General features: G+C 45.4%; 1 pseudogene; it reads right to left on the minus strand.

The window, feature by feature from the left end:
* Positions 1–4,953: 4,953 nt before the first annotated feature.
* LOC108304937 lies at positions 4,954–5,368 on the minus strand (annotated as a pseudogene).
* Positions 5,369–9,233: the final 3,865 nt, after the last annotated feature.

The following is a 9,233-nucleotide window of genomic DNA, read 5'->3' on the forward strand; positions in this document are numbered from 1 at the left end:
TTTTTTTGAGATGGAGTCTTGCTTTGTCACCCAGGTTGGAGTGCAGTGGCACAATCTTGGCTCACTGCAACCTCCACCTCCCAGGTTCAAGCAATTCTCCTGCCTCACTCTCCTGACTAGCTGAGATTACATACGCGCGTCATGACGCCCAGCTAATTTTTGTATTTTTTTCAGCAGAGACAGGGTTTCACCATGTTGGCCAAGCTAATCTCGAACTCCTGACCTCATGATCTGCCCGCCTTGGCCTCCCAAAGTGCTGGGATTATAGGCATGACCCACCATGCCAGGCCACGTATTTCTTTATAGAAATTGAAGAACAGTCTAACACATACGCCAGGTGAATGCAAGTGCTTATCATGTGCTCCAAATCCTTTACCTGAATTAACTCTTCTAACCCTCCTTTAAGCCCTTCAAGGTGTATTATTACCATTTTACTGACGAGAAAACAAACACAGAGATGTGTAGTTACCTGCCAAACATCACCCAGCTAGCAAGTGGTGGGCTTGGGACTCAAACCCAAAAAGTATGACTCAGAGCCCCTGCCCATCCCCACTGTACCACAGTTTGTGAATGGGGGCATGGAGGCCAAATCATTTGCTACATTCACCAGGGAGGACAAAGCAGGGAAAACGGGAGCAAATAGGATCTAGAATAAAACCTTGTTCCAGCCCCAGAGATGCTGATTTTCCCACAGTTGCTGCTCCAATTCTTCTGGCTAATTGTTCAGTGCCAGTCAACTGCCTCTGGGCCCCTACCTCGAAAGCCCAGCAAGATTCTGAGGGAGAAAGTGACTGCTTCCTAGAAGCACCCGGTGGATTTCCCCGACACGTCTTGTTGGCACTCAGAATGCCCGTGACAGCTTCTCCTGAACTATTTTCCAGGTGAGCTCTCTGACTGCCTGAGCAAGCCTTGTCTCCAATTACTGCTGCTCCCTCAAGGCTAGAACCGCCTGTTGACAAGGCCTCTCACTCCTTCCCGGCCCAGATCTGACCTTCCCCAGTTTCTTAGATCAAATGCAGAAGCAGGTGCTTAGGGAGGGTCACTGGGTGGTGTTAAAAGCTGATTTCTCCTCCTCTTCACAATGCGAGTTGGAAGGTGGTGACTGGAGGGGAAATATTTAGAGGCAATGCTCCTCCAGGTGCCACTTCTGCGAGCAGAGGCCACTCCAACAGCAGGAAGAAAAACCACTGGGGCTGCCCGCTGGGGCTCTGGACCTGACACAGGGGCGCATTGGATAGACATCGCCAGGTCTGGAACTTTGTGAGCGGTTGCAAACGTCTGTGCTGCAATGTTCTTCCCAGCTCAACTTGAAACATGTACCAGACTCCACAAAAAGGATCCCCCAGTAAAGAGTTGAAATGTACTTTCCATAGACCCTTAAAAGTGGCAATGTAAGAACCTCTGTCAAAACAGGAAAAATGTTTAACAACTTGACCAGAAGCTTAAAAAAAAATCTGCCGCAGGGTTTGCCTACTGTAATTCTCTTAAAGGAGGGTGTTAGCCCAGGGATAGGAAGGAGTTGGGAATCTTGGTTCTAACTCCGTTTTGAACTTGTCTGTTCTCAAACGTCTTTGTCATTCCTCTGTTCTACTTTCTTCTGACTATGAGAGCAAACTGGTTTCCTGTTGAAGGCTGTCTGTGATTGATTGGTTGTGACTATTGTGTGTTAAGGATTCCGAGTCATGTATGGACTCAGTGAGAAATGGTGTTGTGATTGATTGGTGATGTCTGCTGGGACTGAGGCAATAGGGAATGATAACAGGCAAGCCACCTATTTCCCATCTCTATTATATACAAAAAGGAAATGGTAATAGGAGGAAGGCATCAGAAAAAAGTATCAAAAACAAATGCAATTTAGTTTACTAAAAACCACCGGATACCTTTTAGAACCTGTTTCTGAGAAGCATAGCTCCAGCTACTGACTCCAATGCCACCCCAGAGTCCAATAAACACTCAACACCTGCAAAGCACAAAGCATGTGGTCTTCTTCTGAGAAGGACACAGTTCCTTCTGCATAAGGATGTCATTACTATACTCTGTGATCTCACTATCCTGGCCACAATCGATTGGTTAAAATAGTTGGAAATTATAGGCCACAGGCACCTGTTTGGGTAAATAAAGTTTTATTGAAACACAGCAACATTCATTGGTTTGTGTATTATCTATGGTAGCTCCTGTGCTCCAACAATGGAACTGGGTCACTGTGACACAGACTGCATGGTCTGCAAAGCAGAAAATTTTACTCTCTTTCCCTTTTCATGAAAATTTGCTGACCCTTGAATTAAAGACTTGACATTCAATGTAAATGTAATGGAAAAGAGGGGTTTATAACAGAAGTCAGCATCTATAAGTTATCTTGAGGACAGTCACTGTCATGGCATATTGGCTGATGACAAATTATTTTAGTCATCAGGTTGTCTCTCTTTCCCTCTCTTTCTGAGGGAGATGCAGGGTGAATGGAGCTTACTAGAACTCTCGTGGGATCCGGAATGGCGGTGAAACACTGGTCTTATTTTCTAGGAGGCTTGCTCTATATCCTAGTCTTGGAAACGTTGTGATATTCCCTATGCTGTCATTCTTCCCTGCATTTCTCTAAAATAAACCCTCATGACCCAAGGGTAGGAGAGTTCTGAGATTTCACTTTTCATGCTACCTCTGATACTGCCTGTCTAGTACAGTGTCTGCAAACATAAGGCCTGGACAGAAAGAGTATCATGATGGATTAGTGAGGTCTGCCATGGGTCATGGAAGGAGAGACAGCAACATGTGGTGTGTATTTGACAGCCAGGGCTTGAGTTAATCTTCACTGCCTCCTCCTTGCAACCTAAGGATCTATCTTCTATGTCTACCTTATTACCACCTCTCATCTTCCTCGGAAGTTAGATTTAAAATACGTCATTCTGTTTGTGAATATGCACCCTTGCACAGTTTTCTCCAGAGAGTTTCATATATAATCTTTATTGCCTCGAATAACAAACATCTCCTCAAACATGCTATTTCTCTTATTTTAAAAGACTCCTGGCCGGACATGGTGGTTCACACCTGTAATTCCAGCACTTTGAGAGGCCAAGGCAGATCACCTGAGATCAGGCAGCAGATCACCTAAGATCAGGAATCTGAGACTAGCCTGGCCAACATCGTAAAAACCTGTCACTACTAATAATACAAAAAAAAAAAAAAAACAGCTGGGCGTGGTGGTGCACACCTGTAGTCCCAGTTACTTGGGAGGCTGAGGCAGAGGTGCTTGAGCCCTGGAGGCAGAGGTTGCAGTGAGATGAGATCGCGCCACCGCACTCCAGCCTGGTCAATCAAGTGAGATTCCATCTCAAACAAAACAAAAACAAAAAAACAACAAAAAAAGAACCCTGGCAGCAGATGCCAAGCTGGGCACATAATACTCATTTCATGTATTCATGAAGGGTTGAAGGTGCCAGTTTACCCCTTAGAGCTCTGATTCTCCATTTATTCACATCAACTTTGAGAAAGACATTCCCTCTAGTTCATCTAAAAATTGCCCTTAACAACTCAATCCCCTTCATTCCTGTGCAGTGCAATGGCTATCCTATGCCCCACAAGTCCAGCTGGCTTGGCTGGGAGCCACCTGGCTGCAAAGTCACTGTGTGTCCGGGTACAGTGACTCTCCACCAGAAGTTGGACTTACCCTTTGTCTCCAAGTCCTAATCCTGACCCCTGCCTACTTCCTTCTTGGCTTGTCTCCATCTCTAAGCTTACCTCACTTTCCAAGGCCTCCTCCCACCCACTCTGTGACCTTTCTCTCTAAAATATGGCCTACAGAGAGTCTCTATGTAACAAAGGCTCGTTTGGCTGGTGACAGTCATTCCAACCCTCCCCAGGACTTTCCAGCCTGCAGATCCAAAGCAGGTTATTTAACTTAAACACCGCAGATCTCTAACTCATGGCCACTCATGGCCCCTGTCTGTGGAATTGCAGACCCTCAGAATCATTTCCTACTTATTAAGTTTATTCATGATCTTCTTGATGCCTGTTTTTTGTTTGTTTGTTTGTTTGTTTTGTTTGTTTTTGGAGACTGAGTCTTGCTCAGTCACCCAGGCTGGAGAGCAGTGGCATCATCTTGGCTCACTGCAACCTCCACCTCCCAGGCTCAAGCGATTCTCGTACCTCAGCCTTGCAAGTAGCTGAGACTACAGGCGCTTGCTACCACACCTAGTCAATTTTTGCATTTTTAGTAGAGATGGGATTTCACCATGTTGGCCAGGCTGGTCTCAAACTCGTGACCTCAAGTGATACACCCACCTCAGCCTCCCAAAGTGCTGGGATTACAGGTGTGAGCCACCACACCCAGCCATGGTGCATGCCTTTTGTCCGCCCCTCCACCCCCAGGGCCCTAAAACGGAACTGCCTGGACATCAGTCTTACAAAAATCCCCATGACAAAAACTGCTTCTCATTTCCCGTCAACTCTCCTTCAACACAGAAGAAATGCAGTCCACTCTCAGGAAGGATGCCTACAGCATGGTTAAGAGGACAACGTTGCACTAGAAGAGCTGGAGATTTAAATTCATATTTCCACTCTTAACTGGCCACTTAGATGTGTTAACTCCCCATGCCTCAGTTTCCACATACGTAAAGTGGAACATAAATGCAGTAATCATTAACTTAGTAGACCTGTGTAGGCGCATTCATTTTCTAGGGTTATTGCAAGAAATGACCACATACTAGATGTTTTAAAATAGTAGAAATGTGTTCTCTCATTGTTCTGGAGGCCAGAAGTGGGAAATTAAAGTGTCCACAGGCCTGGTTTCTTCTGAAGACTGGGAGGGAGGATCTGTTCCCTGCGCCTCTCTTACCTCCTAGTGGCTGACAGTAGTGACAGTAGTCCATGGAACTCCTCAGTTTACAGACACATTACCCCAAACTCTGCCTCCATTTTCTTTTTTTTTTTTTTTCTGCTCCAGCCAACAAAAGGGACACTTTATTGAGACCGCAGGGCCATGGGGCCCTTTGAGGAAGGAAGGGTCTTATTTGACCTTCTTGGGTGCAGGTTGTTGGCATAGCCACACTTCTCCTTGCAGCAGTTGATAGCACAGGGATGCAGGTGAGCACAGGACTGGCACAGGTCATCTTGTTGTGGTTGTATTTCGGGGCAAGCTGGTGGAGGGAAGGCTCCATAATGCCACCGCGCAGGTGCAGTACCAGGCGCACCACTCTTTCTAGTCTGAGAGACTGTGGCCATCCTCCAGGGGTTGGCCCACAAATATCAGACACTGCTGGTCAGGCAGGATGCCTTCCTTGTCTTGGATTTTGGCTTTGAAATTCTCAGTGGTGTCACCGGGCTCCACCTCAAGGGTGACAGTCTTGCCCGTGAGGGTCTTCACAAAGATCTACATCATCTGCAGCTCAGTTGCCTCCCTGAAGAGAATGAGCGTCTCCATTTTCATATCACCTTCCCCCATGTGTGTTTCTCCTCTCTGTGCCTCTTACGAGGACTCTTGTCCCTTAGGGCCTACCCTGATAGTCTAGTGTGTTCTCATCTTTGAAATTCTTAATTATATCTGCAAGACCTTTCTTATAAAAAAAATTTTATTTATTTTTAATTTCCATGGGTTTTGGGGGAACAGGTGGTGTTTTGTTAAATGAGTAGGTTCTTTAGCAGGGATTTGTGAGATTTTGGTCCACCCATCACCCGAGCAGTATACGCTAAACCCAATTTGTAGCCTTTTATCCCTTACCCCTTTCTTACCCTTTCCCCTGAATCCCCAAAGTCCATTGTGTCATTTTAAGCCTTTGCGTCCTCATAGCTTAGCTCCCACTTATGAGTGAGAACATACAGTGTTTGGTTTTCTATTCCTGAGTTACTTCACGTAGAATATAGTCTCCATTTCCATCCAGATTACCACGAATGCCATTAATTCATTCCTTTTTATGGCTGAGTAGTATTCTATCGTTTGTGTGCGTGCTTGTGTGTGTGTGTGTGTGTGTCACAGTTTCTTTATCCACTCATTGCTTGATGGGCATTTGGGCTGGTTCCACATTTTTACAATTGCAAATTGAGCTGCTATAAACATGTGTGTGAAAGTATATTTTTCATATAATAACTTCTTTTCCTCTGAGTAGATACCCAGTAGTGGGACTGCTGGATCAAATGGTAGTTCTCCTTTTAGGCCTTTAAGGAATCTACATACTATTTTCCATAGTGGTTGTACTAGTTTACATTCCCACCAGCAGTGCATAAGTGTTTCCTTTTCACCAGATCCACACCAACACCTATTATTTGTGTGTGTGTGTGTGTGTGTGTGTGTGTGTGTGTGTATCTTCAAGACCCTTCTTACAAACAATGTCACATCCACAGGTTGTAGATGTAGACATATCATTTTGGGGGGGCACAGTTCAATCTACGACAGTAGGATTATAAGAGATGGTGCATAGACTATGCTTAGCACCATGCCTGGCACATAGCAAATAGTTTTGTTCTCATCATACTTTAAAGGGCCAGAACTAGGTTCTAGATTTAAAAACAAATATCTCTGATCCTCTCCATTTCCCATCTTGCGCTCGCTCTCTCTCTCTCTCTCTCTCTGCTTAGTTTGAAATCCACCAGAAATTGAGCCTGAAACAAGGACTTGGATACAGGCAGTTTTATTGGTGATGGGGGTAACAGGGAGAGAGGGTCAGAGTGGGGAGGTCAAGGTGACCCCAGGACTCAGGTGCAAGGGAATGGACAGAGTGAGCCAAGGAAGAAGGAAAAGCCAATACGAGGCTACTTCTTATATGAAGCAGCTGTGTAGACAATGGGATATCAATACCATTGGAAGCTCTAAGAAGTATACAGAATACATCCCAGAAATGTCCCGTTGATGGATCATGAGGCATTTATACTACAACTCCACCTGCCACTGGTTGAGGGTCACCCCCAGTGACTCCTGCTCGTGACCTCAGCAGCTTCCTACAGCTTCACAGAGGCCGTGGTGCGCACTTAAATGGGATACTGTCGATTTGAGACCAAGCTTGCAGCAACCTCTTCCCGGCAGCTGCAGCTGCATTCAGAGATGAGCAGGTATGATAAAGAACACCTTGAATCTGCTTAACTCCTCACTAGAAGCCAATGCATAGATATCTTCTATGATAGGCTTATTTTGTTCATGTTGTTACAGATTGAATTGTGTCCCCCAAAAGGATTCACTGATACATCTTAACCCTTGTACCAGCACGTGTGATTTTATTTGGAAATAGGATCTTTGCAGATGGAGCCAAGTTAAGATGAGGTCCTTGGGGTGCTCCTGCTCCAATATAATGGGTGTCTTAAGAAGAGAAATGGCAGAGGCTGCCATGCACAGGGGGAAAATGTGAAGACATATTGGACACACAAGGTCCACGTGATGATGGAGGCGGAGATTGGATTGATGCATCTACAAGCTAAGGAATGCCAAAGATTACCAACAACCAGGAGATGCTAAGAGAAAGACATGGAACCCATTATCTCCTAGAGCCTTCAGAGAGAGCACAGCCCCACTAACACCTTGATTTGGAATATCCAGCCTCCAGAACTGCAAGAGTATCCATTTCTCTTAAGCCACCCAGTCTGTGGTGCTTTGCTACGGTAGTCCTAGGAAATGAATAAACATGCTCATTAATTCATTCCAGCAATGCCTGAGTGTGTTTTATGAGATAGAAAGGGCTCACAAGTTCATTACTTAAACCAATCTTTGAGTCTCACATTGGCTCAAATTGAACTTCACTGACCATGGAAGTCTTCAGGGGGAATCTGGGTTGGAAACCTGCGTCCTCTTCCAAATTGCTATGCAGCCCACCCACACTATCTGCCAGCATTCTTCACCCCCTACCCTACTGCATACCTGTTATGAGACAGCTCTGTTCCCCACATCCTTATGAGTAATAGCTTGATCAACTCAGGCACCACCTTGTAAAAGACTCAGGACTTCACCTGCCAGGTACAAGGGCATCCATTTGCACTTCTTCAAGCCGCATACTATTCAGCTTCCCCTTACATCATCACAGTGGACTGCACTTTGATTCCTCCCAAGCCAGAATTGTAGAGTGCATGGGCCCTTGGAATTATCAAAGCTCATCCTTCCCACTTACCCTTGGAGAAATATTATAACTTTACCACCGACCAACCTAGGCCTGAGTCCTGCTCCAGGGTAGAATAGAACTTCTGACTTCCTCCTGCCAGTCCATCTGTCGATTCTGACCTTGTCACGTTCTCTTTTTTGGGGGGGGCAGGGTGGGTACTGGGAGGAAAGGGTCGTCATGTCGTCTCTTCTGCTAGTGCCTGGATTGCAGCCTTAAAGATTTCATCCAGAATGTCAGGTAGGCAAGAAATTCCCACCAATACCAAGGGGCTAATGAGAGCCATTGTGTTTCGTTCTGAAAAGCTAGGGGTCAGCACCTTTAGTTGGGGAATGAATTATGAACTTGTCTTCAGTGTGTGTCTCACAGTTCCTCCTACTGTGCTGAATGTGCTAAAGACAGCTGATACCCTACCCCAAAGTCAGTGTGGAAATGCAGGCAAGCTTGAGAACACGAAATGAGAGATAAGGGCAGAGAGAACGGGGGAGCAGGGGGGAGAAGAAGAGAAAAGAATCTTCAAGAACACATAAAAACTATCTGCTGCTTCAATTCCAGGCTTTGAAATGCAAAGAATGGCACATTCCAGTCGTTTTATTATAGACCATGCTCTACAGCAATAGAAACAGGCACAGCAGACACTTAATTTCATGGTTATATCCCAATTTGGTTATTTTTGCCAATACAGCTAAGGGATACCCTGACCAGTAAAATCCAGATAATTTCCAAAGCTGTTGCATCAAATGCTTTGGCTTAGTCCTTTCAGCAAAACACAGGATCACTCCCTGACACTACCAGAAAACTGCTACTGCAGACTGGCATTTCACCTCCTTTAAAGGATTCTGACCACTTTACACAAATACAGAGGTGTTCCCAAAGTAGGAAGAACAGATATGTGCCAGGCACAGCATGCCTGTAGTCTCAGCTACTCAAGGGGCTGAGGCAGGAGGATTGCTTGAAATCAGGAGTTTGAGACTAGCCTGAGCAACATAGCAAGACCTCATCTCAAAAAAAAATTATAAAAGAATAGACTACACTTCATCTTTACCCACCTCCAAAACACACAAAGGAATTCTTGATTTCCATGGTGCACGCCTGGTCATTTCTGCAGGTGATTCGTTAAAACGCCTGGTTTGGGGTCATAAATTGTATACCCCTAAGTATAGG

The sequence above is a fragment of the Cebus imitator genome, unplaced genomic scaffold, assembly GCF_001604975.1.
Source record: "Cebus imitator isolate Cc_AM_T3 unplaced genomic scaffold, Cebus_imitator-1.0 Scaffold59, whole genome shotgun sequence".
NCBI classification, from domain to species: domain Eukaryota; kingdom Metazoa; phylum Chordata; class Mammalia; order Primates; family Cebidae; genus Cebus; species Cebus imitator.